The following is a 13,688-nucleotide window of genomic DNA, read 5'->3' on the forward strand; positions in this document are numbered from 1 at the left end:
AACTTATAATATATTAATAAACCTTAAGTGTTATTTTTCTCATTTTAGTCTATCCAAGTGCATGATGCCATGCAACCCAAATGGACCATGCCGGGTCGGGTCAAGTCTTACCAATTATAGTTATGGACTTAGACATTAATCCAACATGCTTGTGATTCAGGCCCAAGTGGCCAAGATGGATCGATTTTGGGTAATGTAGACCTGTAAGTTGATCAGTTCTAAGGTATTGATGTCCTTGTTCAAGGTAGTACCAAATTTGTTCCTGAGATTTAAGATAGTGGTAATCGAGATGATTGATAGGAGGATTGCAGTCGTCATTGGGGTTGGGCATCTAGTGGCTAGAATTATTACAAGGTGTGATGTGGTTGTGCGCCAACCACCCATGCTCAAAGGAGAAAGGATCAGGTTTTTAACACACAACGGATAAGGGAAATGTAAGGTGTCTTCCTCTTTAGTGTTTTTTGCATGGAGCCAAAGGTCCAGTGTGCTATTAATAAAGTCTACTCTTATATATGCATGTCTCGTAATCTGCAAGTAAACATCCCCGGTCTACTTCTTGTATTTACACTCCACAACAAAATGAAGTTGTGGAGAGGAAACATAGGCACATTTTTAATGTTGCAAGATCTCTAATGTTTCAATCAAGAGTTCCATTAAAGTACTGGGGTGATGCTATTCTTACGTCAATTTTTTTGATTAATAGAACTCCTTCTTCTGTTTTAAAATGATTGTCTCCTTATGATTAGTTTATAAAAAATCTCATTCTTTTAATAATCTTCATGTTTTTGTTTGGCTGTGTTTTTCTACAAATCTAAATAATCATGATAATTTTTTTGCTTGTGCTGAAAAATGTGTTTTTATGGTTTATTCTTTAGACAAGAAAGGGTATAAGGTATTAAGTCTTGATTCCAATTCCTCGTTTCGGTCCAAAACCCCCTAGTTGATCTTTACAGTGCTTACTCTATCAATTAGATCCTTTATCCGTAGAATAAAACAGTTAGGTATATATATTTCTTCATATTTCAACTTCTATGAACTTTCTTTTCTACAGGTGATAAAAATCGTTGTTTTAGATGATGCATATGTAGAAAGCCCAATTTTCTAGTATTTACTAGGGAATTTGATATTTCTTTAATTTTTTCTTTCTATAACATAAATATTCAAACATAATGACAGATCATGGCCATATTATTAAAAGCTTGTGGTAAGAGTGGGTTTTGTTCGATCGCTCGGAAATAATATTCCAAAGCTTTTGTATGTTCTTCATTCCTTGTGTGGATAAGTCCTATGTTATAGAGTATATAACTTCGGTCACAGGGATCAATTTCTATTCACATAGCATCATAATATTTCTATAAAGCTTCCGCATAATTTCCTTTGGATTGAGCTGACATCCGTTACGGTCGTCATTCAATTAAAAGAATCTTCGTTATAGGACCATACATGATATTTTCATCGTATACGACTTTTCCCTTATGTGTATAATGATAAAATGATAAATAAGATGAAAGTCTTATCATTGAGTCAGGCTAGTGTTTTTACAAGAAATCTCTAGCCAACCTTCCTGAAAGAGATCCTTTGTTAACATCAAATGTATTGGTACTAGAGAGAAATGATAGCTCCAACAATTTCTTTGTTCTCAATACTTCCCAATTTCTAGGAATTAGTCACTTCAACAGTCTTTGATGGTTATACGGGTATCCAAAATACAAACAAGATGGATGTTTGTTGTCCCAACCATTCTTTTAATCCCAAGTCTGCTAAAGACAAAGATAATTTATAACAAAGTTTTTATGTTGTTGATTCCTATATATAGTGCTTCTTCCCCTCTGTTTCCTATTGGTACTAGTGGACTAGGCGGCATTAATCAAGGATGCACGACAGAAGGAATTGTTCTATTTTCACACTTTAACTTCAGTAAGCGTAGATGTAACACTTGAATTGGGTATGTTTCCTTTTAGCCCTTCTGTAATTAAGTTTTTTTTTTTATTCTTGAGGTTAGTCGCGGGGCGTACCATATGGTACGCTTAGTGTAATAGCTGAGAAGCTAGTACATGGGGCGTACCACATGGTATGCTTAACATACTAAGGGGGAGGTCTGATCGCAGATTCGAGCCTCGTACACTGGGCGTACGATAGTTTTGTTAGACGTACAAGTGTTTAATGAAACACTAATTTTAGGGTGTTGCACCCTATATAAGCTCCTTAAGTCCCTAGTTGTGGCCTCTTTATCAGCCTCCATTGTCCTAAAACCCTAATTTCGAAACCTAATAGCATCTTTGAGTGTTCTTGAACCTTGGTCTTGATTTTTGGTGGATTGTGCTCCTTGAAGTGATAGAAGGGGAAGTTGGAAGACTCATTCATTGGGAGGAAGCTTAGAGATCCAGATTTAGCTCCATCTTTTGGTGGCTTTTGAGGTATAAAGTTCATATCTTGTCTAATCTTTGCTTAGATCTCTTCATGTTATGGTTTTGTGCTTCTTTCTCCTTTTTGGTTGGTCTTGACGGGTTAATGTTGTTTTAGTTGCTAAATCGTGTAGATATGGATGTTTGGAGAGTTCCTTAAGCTTAAATGTGCAAACTTCATGGTGTCTATGGTCTCATGCATGCATTAAGTCATTTATTAAGCTCTTTTGAGCTCTAAGAGCCTCATTAATCCATACATGCACGTAAAGTTGGCAACTTTACGTGATAAACCATCCTAAGGAAGTCAGATCTAAGTTTTGGAGTGAAGTCTTAACCATTTAAGAGTTGAATGAGAAAGTTGGCTAATCTAGTTAAGTACACTGGGCGTACAAGCTAGTACACGCATTGTACGAGCAATTAAGCGAGTCGCTTAGCGTACAGGCTGAGTACGTCCCGCATACTCAACAAAGAGGTTCGGTGTTATGGGCTTCTCGGTACTGGGCCATTATTGTCTGGGGCCTTGTTAGGCCATCAAAACTCTAGTGTTGGGCTGTTGTATTTTTAGTAGACTTTTAGGTTGAAAGCCCATGAAAGAGACTTGGGGTTAATTTGCAAAGTTGGGCTATAATTGGGCTTGAAATGATTATTTTGGAATTTTGGGCTTTTAGACAATTTGGATTGGGCTTGGGTCGTGGTGTAACATTCTAAAAATTTCAACCAATTTAAACTTTTCAAAAACAACCCAGTTTCATAAAGTTATTACAAAAAGGTTTTCAATACAATTATTATCAGAGTCTTCCCAGAACCACATCATAAAACATAATTATGAGGAGCGGTAAGATCACGCCTTTGCCTTGCCACGGTCTCCTGAAGAACCTGAAAAACATTAAACCACAACTGTAAGCCCGAAAGCTTAGTGAGATACCCCCAAAATACCAACCACATATACCATACACGCACAACATGCCATATCATAACAGAACACAGAACAGCCATGCACTTCGTGTCTACTGTGTGACTGGTCCGCCGCACCGGCCTTCAGTCCACCTGGTCCACCCTCCGAGTCTAGCCATATACATCGAGTCTACAGTGTGATTGGTCCGCCCGCACCGGGCCTTCAATCCACCTGGTCCACTCTCTGAGTCTAGAGTATGACTGGTCCGCCCGCACTGGGCCTTCAGTCGGCCTGGTCCATTCTCCGAGCCTCGGCACGTCTGGTCCGCCCTCTTGGGGCCTACAGCCTATCCGGACCGCTCGATGGTCCTTCGGGATAACCGGTCCCCCCTGGGTATGTTGGCCTACAACACAAAGCAGGACCCGCCTCAACCCAACCCCAGTCCAACAACCATGTGCACATAAACATTCAATTATATAACAATTCTCATCCAATCAAACCGATCTAGTAGATCACATAGCATAACATCATCCTAACCAGGATACCGACCTTAACCAGGTCTCTAACATATACCATCCTAACTATCAGGATGCAACATAGCAAAGCAATAACATAACAACGATACCCGGATCACAATCCGATAAAGGGTCGGCCTTGGTGCCGTAGACCCTGTCGATATAGTGAGGATAACTCACCTTACAACTGCCGACTGAAAAGACAAGACCGAGATGCTCTGACCACTGACACGATCTCCATCACTAGCCAACACCAACACTGAACTCAAAATAAACGCCAACGATTACCAAAATGCCCCTGGAAGTCAACTGGTCAACCCTTGGTCAAAGTCAAAGTCAAAGTCAACCTCCCGACTGACTCTACTCGCCGAGTCAACCCGATGACTCGTCGAGTCCCCATGCTCAGAACTTCCCCAATCCGTGACTCAACTTGCCGAGTCACCCCGAGACTCACCGAGTCCAACAACTCTGAGTCCCCTCGCACTCAACTCACTGACTCCTCCCTTGACTCACCGATTCACGGCGCAACCAGAAGAAGGTTAGGACTTCACGACCAGACTCGCCGAGTCAAAGGCTATCTTCAACCAACTCTCCGAGTTGTTCTTCCAACTCGTCAAGCTCCTGCCCATCTTCAAGCAACTCGCCGAGTACCCCTAGATCTTAATCCATACAGAAGCTTTCTAGGCCTTGCAGATGATCCAAACCATAGATCTACCCTTCTACAACCGATCCATCACGTAAAGTGGCAAACTTTACGTGAATCCAAATAGATCTAAGCATATAACACTCTAGGGTTAGGGTTTGGGACAAGATGGCTTCACCAATCACTCAAGAATAGGGACTTTAATGCACTCTGGACCTTCTCCACTCCAGATCTGAGGTAGCAACCTCAGATCTAACCTTCAAACTCAAAACATCACAACCAATTCTTTCCAAATACTCCAAAATGATGAATCTAGATGAATAACAGCCCAAACAACGAAATAATATCTCAAAAGAAACTCCAAAAGAAGAGAAATCCGAATCCTTGCAAAGCCCCTTGCTCCAAGCCTCTTAACTCTCCAAGATCTCTTCCAAAATCTCTTCTCCAAGGTCCAAATGCTTTCAAATCACTCACAAACGCTCCTTAGGGTTTTCTGGACTTCAAGAGAGGGTAAAGAGGCTGGGGAGAGGGTATAATGTCCTTTATATAGGGCTCATCCTCCGAAATTAGGGTTTTCTCCACACAACACTAACTCGCCGAGTCCAGCCGCCGACTCGCCGAGTTGGCCACTTAACACACGACCAGAATCGCGACCCTACTCGCCGAGTCCACTCATGGACTCGCCGAGTTGCCCTTTCATAATTTACACTTTGAACCCTGAACTTGTACTCCTGAACTCGGGATGTTACAATTCTCCCCCACTTAAATTAGGCTTCGTCCTCGAAGCCTGTGGCAACACAACTCAAGAACTACTCTTGCAATGCACCACCTGGCATTAACTAGACCAGGTTCCTCAAAACACAACCACCGAAACCCAAAACCCAACTTTCCCTTCGCGGTGTCCTGACAACTGCTTCAAGTCGGCCACCGGCCTCATCCTATGATAACCACACTTATCAACCGAGTACCACTCCATGATACCTCACTCGCTCCAAATCACAACAATCACTTGACTCATACGAGCTAGAAATAACCCTGAACCACCAGAATCCCAATCTGAGACCAACTTTTTCTACTCCATGCTGACAAGATGATACATCCTTCAGCCTCAGAGCAACTCCCATGAGTTCTCCTCCGCAATCTCATACCCATGCTGCCTCGGGTTGGGAAACCCGATACACTGACGACACCTCCCAACATCCCCAAAGATGAATTTCCACCGCATACATAATTCCTTGATCAAAATCAAACTGGAAATCCAAGATTCAATCCCTGCATCCCTTTCGAGCCTCTTGGCTCTACCCCCGCGGAATTCCTTCCGCGACCTCAGCAAACATCCAACCCGGATGTGATTTCATACCACCGCCGCAACACACTGCTCAATAACCATAATTGGAACACCCCAATCATAACTCCGCACTATTGCTTTCACTTCCGTGAACTTACACTCCCTCTCGGAGCTACATTCCTTTCCCTTTCCTTTCCAAGGAAATCCACTTGGCTGCCTTGACACTACCACAAGTGCCACGGTGCTCACCCAATACTACACCATTCCCTTATAGCATAACTGCTATCTCATGCACCACACATGCTCTGTATCCGCTCGCAGGGACTCTCGATTCCATGCACTACCTTCCACAAATAACGATCAATACCCAGGGCCAGACCTTCTGATGCTATCACATCGCGACATACTCATTCCATTTCCTCATACAGATCTATCAACACATGCAGAGTCTTCAGTATGACTGGACCGCCTTACCAGGCCTTCAGCCCATCTGGACCACTCTCAGAACCTTCAGTAGGTCCAAGCCGCCCTCCAGGGCCTTCAGCCTGTTTGGACCGTCCTCCGAGCCTTCGGCCTGACTGGTACGCCCACTGGCCTTCAGTCTATCCCGACCGCTCAACTAGCATCCAATATCCCGAATTATCCCTCCAGGAAACTCTCCCATGCAAACTGTTTTATCCCTCTAAGGGTTCCGAACTCTATCTCCATCCTACATACTCAATCCCGGCCCGTTCCCAGGCCTTCCACAATCAATCACCCTTGGTCTGCATCCCGCCCCGTCTGATTGAAACTTGCTCAAACCAGCCTACGCTCGGCTGACAGAACCACTGTTAAATCCCAACAGCTAAACAACCTCTCATGCTTATCGATCTTTCGGAGAATTTTCCAATTCTCCCCCACTTAGAGCACTGACTATCAACCACCGGTCGCCATCACCGACCTCCCTCAACAACCCAATATAACACAATCCCTTACACGCGAACTGATTCCCACTAGAACGAGCAACTTTCACAAAATTACATATCAACACTGATCATCTCGGGCTCGCAAGAAACCGGACCTTCAGCTAACCATTCCTCAAACTGCAGATGATACCCGACATTCAGACCAAGAGCCAGATTTCCCACTAATAATCCTCATGAATGATAACCAACGAAATTCCCAACACCAAACCCATAACCATACCATAACCCTCAAGGAACAACGAATACAATACTAAAAATCACACAACGAGACTAGCAGATAAACAATACTCCATAATAATCACAAGATAACAAGACATCAAAAAAGAAACATAGCCGCAGCTGCATCCGGCACTGCCTGACCTCCTTTGCTGCAAGCTGAAAAGCACGACCCTGAGCCCTTGGGGGCTCCGCTCCACCCTGACCTCCACCCGTAATCCTCAAAGTGGCTGGTGCTGGAGCCTGCACCGGTCCTGCAACAAGTTGTGGACAGTTGACCCTCAAGTTTCCAACCTGATGACAATGATAACAAATTCTCAAATCCCGAACCGGGGCTGTCTGCCGACAATCCCTCGCATAGTGCCCCTCCTTTCCACACTTGCGGCAAGCACCACCGGACCTACAAACTCTGGTGTGACCCTTCCCACACCTTCCACAAGTGCGGCTGCTCTGATCTCCCAATCCAAAATCAACGGTCTTGGACCATTTCGGTGCCGACTGCGACCGTGTCGGGGCCTGCCTCTGCTCTCTCAACTGCAACTCAATCTCCAACTCACGCCGCCTGGCGGCCTCCTGCAACTCTAACAAGGTCTCGCACCTCTGCGTAGACACAAACTGTCTGATATCCCTCTTGAGCATACTCAGATATCGGGACATCTGAGCCTACTCCAAAGAGAACTCAGGGAAAAACATCGCCCTCTCAGTGAACATCCTGGTGATCTCTGTCACCGACTCCGAATCCTGCTTCAGCTCCAGAAACTCCTGAGCCAAGCTCTCTTTCTTAACCCGCGGAACATAACGAGTGTTGAACATCTCCTGGAACTGATCCCACGAAACCGCAGCCCTTTGCGCATCCGAATATGACCCCGTGGTCAATTTCCACCAATCCTTCACCCCAAGCCTCAACAGGTTCAGAGCACACCTCACCCTCTGATCAGCAGGGCATGAACACATGAAGAAACACCCCTCCATGTCTGACAACCATCTCATAGCAACAATCGGGTCCTGAAATCCATCGAAGTTAGGGGCTTCGTATTATCGAAGTCCCGATACTGAAAACCTCTACCGGCTCCTCCTCTGCCGCTGCTACAGCCGTTGTAGCCGCCATGGCAGCCGTCTCTGTGAGAGCCGCATAGCGCTCATCAAAATACTCAACCATGGCGGTCTTCATTGACCCAAACAGTTCCGGCAACTTGGCCCGGAACAACGCAACAACCTCATCATGCAGGATCTCACGAATCCTAGCATCCAACTCGTCTGTGCTCATCTGACCAATAACCTTGGGCGGTACTGACCCACCCTGACCGCCCTCTCCTGCTCCCGATCCTGACCCGGATCCACTCCCAGCATGCCTCGTAACCACCATACTGAAAAACATCACAAGATCTCAGATACTTCCCACTATCCCGGGAACCAACCCCCAACCCAACCCTAGAGGTTGTGGTTTCTTTGATACGTGTATGGGTCGTGTGCTTTCAGTAGTACGAGCCCATACTACCTTCCACACCTACCCATATTTATATCAATTATCACCACAACACCCTAGTGAAGAACATACATAACAAGCACTCAACCCTCACTCCTAGAGGAACACTGGAAATCTCCAACAGAAGAAACCCTAGGCTAGCACGCATCATAAATCAGGCAACATTTTCATGAAATCCTGAAGATCCGTAGCCTAGTACTAGCATGTTGTTCTATCATAGCTAAAAAAACAAATATCATGTATGGTATTTTGGGGTTACTTACTGGCTCTGGCTGATCGTACCTCCGCGTCCTCCTTTACTCATTTTGAAAACCATTTTAAATTCTCTTTTGAAAATTCTCCTTGATTTGAGACTGGATTCACATGAATGTTCCTCCAATTCACTCAAACCAAGGCTCTGATACCAACTTGTAACACTCTAAAACCTTCAACCAATTTAAACTTTTCAAAAACAACCCAGTTTCATAAAGTTATTACAAAAAGGTTTTCAATACAATTATTATCAGAGTCTTCCCAGAACCACATCATAAAACATAATCATGAGGAGCGGTATGATCATGCCTTTGCCTTGCCACGGTCTCCTAAAGAACCTGAAAAACATTAAACCACAACTGTAAGCTTGAAAGCTTAGTGAGATACCCCCAAAATACCAACCACATATACCATACATGCACAACATTCCATATCATAACAGAACATAGAACAGCCATGCACTTTGGGTCTACTATGTGACTGGTCCGCTGCACCGGCCTTCAGTCCATCTGGTCCACCCTCCGAGTCTAGCCATATACATCGAGTCTACAGTGTGATTGGTCCGCCCGCACTGGGCCTTCAATCCACCTAGTCCACTCTTTGAGTCTACAGTATGACTGGTCCGCCCGCACTGGGCCTTCAGTCGGCCTGGTCCACTCTCCGAGCCTCGGCACGTCTGGTCCGCCCTCTTAGGGCCTACAGCCTATCCGGACCGCTCGCTGAGCCTTCGGGATAACCGGTCCGCCCTGGGTATGTTGGCCTACAGCACAAAGCAGGACCCGCCTCAACCCAACCCCAGTCCAACAACTATGTGCACATAAACATGCAATCATATAACAATTCTCATCCAATCAAACCGATCTAGTAGATCACATAGCATAACATCATCCTAAACAGGATACCGACCTTAACCAGGTCTCTAACATCTACCATCCTAACTATCAGGATGCAACATAGCAAAGCAATAACATAACAACGATACCCGGATCACAATCCGATAAAGGGCCGGTCTTGGTGCCGTAGACCCTGATTCCCCTCGCACTCAACTCACCGAGTCCTCCCTTGACTCACCGATTCACGGCTCAACCAGAAGAAGGTTAGGACTTCACGACCAGACTCGCCGAGTCCAAGAACAGACTCGCCGAGTCCAAGGCTATCTTCAACCAACTCGCCGAGTTGTTCTTCTAACTCGTCGAGTTCCTGCCCATCTTCAAGCAACTCGCCGAGTACACCTTTGTGACTCGCCGAGTACCCCTAGATCTTAATCCATACAGAATCTTTCCAGGCCATGCAGATGATCAAAACCATAGATCTACCCTTCTACAACCCATCCATCACGTAAAGTGGCAAACTTTACATGAATCCAAAGAGATCTAAGCATATAACAATCTAGGGTTAGGTTTGGGACAAGATGGCTTCACCAATCACTCAAGAACAGGGACTTTAATGCACTCTGGACCTTCTCTACTCCAGATCTGAGGTAGCAACCTCATATCTAACCTCCAAACTCAAAACATCACAACCTATTCTTTCCAAATACTCCAAAATGATGAATCTAGATGAATAACAGCCCAAACAACGAAATAATACCTCAAAAGAAACTCCAACAGAAGAGAAATCGGAATCCTTGCAAAGCCCCTTGCTCCAAGCCTCTTAACTCTCCAAGATCTCTTCCAAAATCTCTTCTCCAAGGTCCAAATGCTCTCAAATCACTTACAAACGCTCCTTAGGGTTTTCTGGACTTCAAGAGAGGGTAAAGAGGCTGGGGAGATGTTGGATTAGTGTCTAAGTCCATAACTATTTTGGTATGTACTTGACCCGATGGTGCATGGTCCTTTTGGGTTGCCTTCACCAAAGCAACTTGATAGGATGAATTATGGAGAGAAAGGATTAAATATGATTTATTAATATATTATGAGAACAATATATTAAAGGAGAAATCATATTGTTTAATTAATATTAGTCAATAATTAATTGGTAATTATTTTTGTGACTAAAAGAGATTAATTAAACTTAAGGGACTGGAATTGTAATTATAAGATAATTGCAATTTGGGCCATGGATTGCCTTGTATTAAGGAGTGGACAATTCTATGGGGAAACCCATGAGGAAATCGTCCAAGGCCTTAAGAAAGGAATCTATGGGTTGCTTAGGGCTTAAGCATCCAAATTAGGGTTTCCTTGTTAAGATAACCCTAATAGCCTCCTATATATATAGATCCCTTATGACCCAAAAACGTGGCTAAGCATCCTTCTAGGGTTTCACACGTTTTAGGGCAGCCTCCATCCTCTCTCCTCTTCATCCTCTTGCTTTTGGTGTTTGTAAACCATTAGAGGAGTGACATTTGTGACTCTAAGCTTTCTAAAGTCAATACAAGAAGGATTTGGGATTGTTATTGCTACATAACAATCAAGGTATGATTTAAACCCTAATTATATGTTATATTGATTGTCATATTCTAGATCTAGGGTTTATAGTCTTGGATAACTTGCATGTACAATAGAGAAACCTAGATCCAAGCATTAGGGTTTGTATGAGCACATAGGATGTTCTTATGACCAAAACCCATCAGGAGAGGGTATAATGTCCTTTATATAGGGCTCATCCTCCGAAATTAGGGTTTTATCCACACAGCACCAACTCGCCGAGTCCAACCGCCGACTCGCCGAGTTGGCCACTTAACACGCGACCAGAATCGCGACCCTACTCGCCGAGTCCACCCATGGACTCGCCGAGTTGCCCTTTCACAATTTACACTTTGAACCCTGAACTTGCACTCCTAAACTCGGGATGTTACACGTGGGCCAAATATAGGGAAGGGTAAAAAGGTCTTTTACCCTAGCTTAGACTATTTGTGTGAGTTAGGATCCAGTTATTGATTGGATGATTACTTTGTGATTGATTGTGCAGGGATTTTAGCGGGTCAGCAGCTCGAGATTCCTTCTGTGAGATTCGGCAGTACGAGATGAGTTTCCTAACCATGTTTAGCGGGTCTAAGACACCAATGTCGGCCCATGATCAGTGATGCTAGGATACTAGACGTTTGTTTGACTCTTGTTTGCGTATATGCTTATATGATTTGTACGTTGGGCGGGGCCCGTTATACTCAGTGGATGGGGCCCGATATGCGAGTGTGGGCGGGGCCCAATACACTCATTGGCGGGGCCCGTAATGTGCTTATTTATGTATGGTATGTGGTATTTTGGGGAAATCACTAATTTTTGTGCTTACGGTTTTCAATTTATATTTCAAGTACTTTTGGTTCCAAAGGGAAGAGCTCGGGATGATTGCAGAGCACACACCGCTAGTTTCCGCATCTTTATGATTTACTCTGATATTTATGACGTATTGATACATTTGATAATCTTGGTTTTATAACAATCTTTTGGGTTGTTTTTATTAATCTAAAAATGAAAAAATTTCGGGTCTTATTTTCGGGATGTTACAGTTGATTTTTTTTCTTTTTTCCCCATCACGAATCATGTGTATTTGTCGTACGACCAAGATTAATAAAAAAAGGTCAAATCGCAGCATCTCTATAATAAGTAAATGCCTCTTTTTCTCCTGAAGTTGACGGAATTATTCGTAATAAGATATTGGCTATCATTGAAAAAGTTTTATCAATAAATTTTCCATTTATCCATGATCTAGGCATAGGTAGCAATCCATTCTATCATCGTTTTCATTACTTCTCGTGAGAAAATAATCTCATAAGGAAAAGAATTCTACAATACGAAATAACATAAAAACATATTGATTCTCTTAAAAAAAAGATATAGTTCTTCTATTCAAAAATTCAATATTCAAATTATTATTTTTTACATTACATGAATTGATAAAAACTAACAAAAAAATATGGTAACCATATTCGATTCCATCTTACTAGAATAGTCTACCAACGAAAGAAACTATTCTTATTTGATTGAAGTTACAACTTAGAATAACCTCAGTAGATTTTATTATGATACAAAGAAGAAAAATGATCGAATAATCATTGTATGATGAAAATAGAATAAACGTCTATTTTTTGTGTTGTTTACTTAGGGGTATACACTATACAATCAACTATAAAAAAATTGTTTATCAATTTTTATTTATAATAAATATATGGGATAAGGATTTTTGTTAATAACTCTAAAACATACAAAGGAATTTGAGAAATCTTCTGATATGGAATTGTAGTCTAAATAGAATCTTGATCTAAAAATATCCATTAAGCATAGTCTACAAAATATAAATCCCTCGCTCGATTGATTTATTAGAATTTCTAATATATTGATTTATTCCGGTTGTATAGTATAAATATATAAATAGAAAATTCAGAAAAAGAAGAGAACATTGTTTTTGCAAACATGAACATAATTTTTTGAACAGTTTTTGTAAGATTTTTTTTTCTTTTTAACTTTATCCCCCCCCCCCCCCCCAGCCTAGAAGGAAAGATACTTATTTTACTATGATGAAAAAATCGATTTTGATCACTTTATAGTTAGAGTTGATTGGTTGCACCTACCCAATAATCTAGAGTGATTCACTATTCACTCGATTTTTGTTTTTTGGGTCATAATCGTTATGTAGGAGAGATGGCCGAGTGGTTGAAGGTGTACCATTGGAACTCCTATGTAGGCTTTTGCTTACCCGAATCCCTCTCTGTCCGTACCTTCACTTAATTCATCGATCATACTAACCACAATAGATCAAATATCAATGGATAAGACTATTCCAATAGTTAGACCTTTCTTTGATATGGATTGTCTATTCCTAATGGTTGTGGTATAGAAAACACTATGTAAAGAAAAGAGTAGAGTAGAAAAGGAAGATAAGTCTCTTTCTTGGCATGTGATACCTAAAAGGAAGAAAATTTTGGATCAAACCCTTATTTATCTTAACCTTAGGTTAATTTACTTCGCCGAAAGGAAGCAAAATGGGTCGAATCCTTATTCTTTCTTATTCTTGTTAGTGTTGATTTTATTTTTTTTAGGTTTACGTATGACGAGAATAATATTCTACAACTAGCAATTCATTT

The sequence above is a fragment of the Lactuca serriola genome, chromosome 7 (genome assembly GCF_051521515.1).
Source record: "Lactuca serriola cultivar US96UC23 chromosome 7, Lser_US96UC23_V15, whole genome shotgun sequence".
Lineage (NCBI taxonomy): Eukaryota > Viridiplantae > Streptophyta > Magnoliopsida > Asterales > Asteraceae > Lactuca > Lactuca serriola.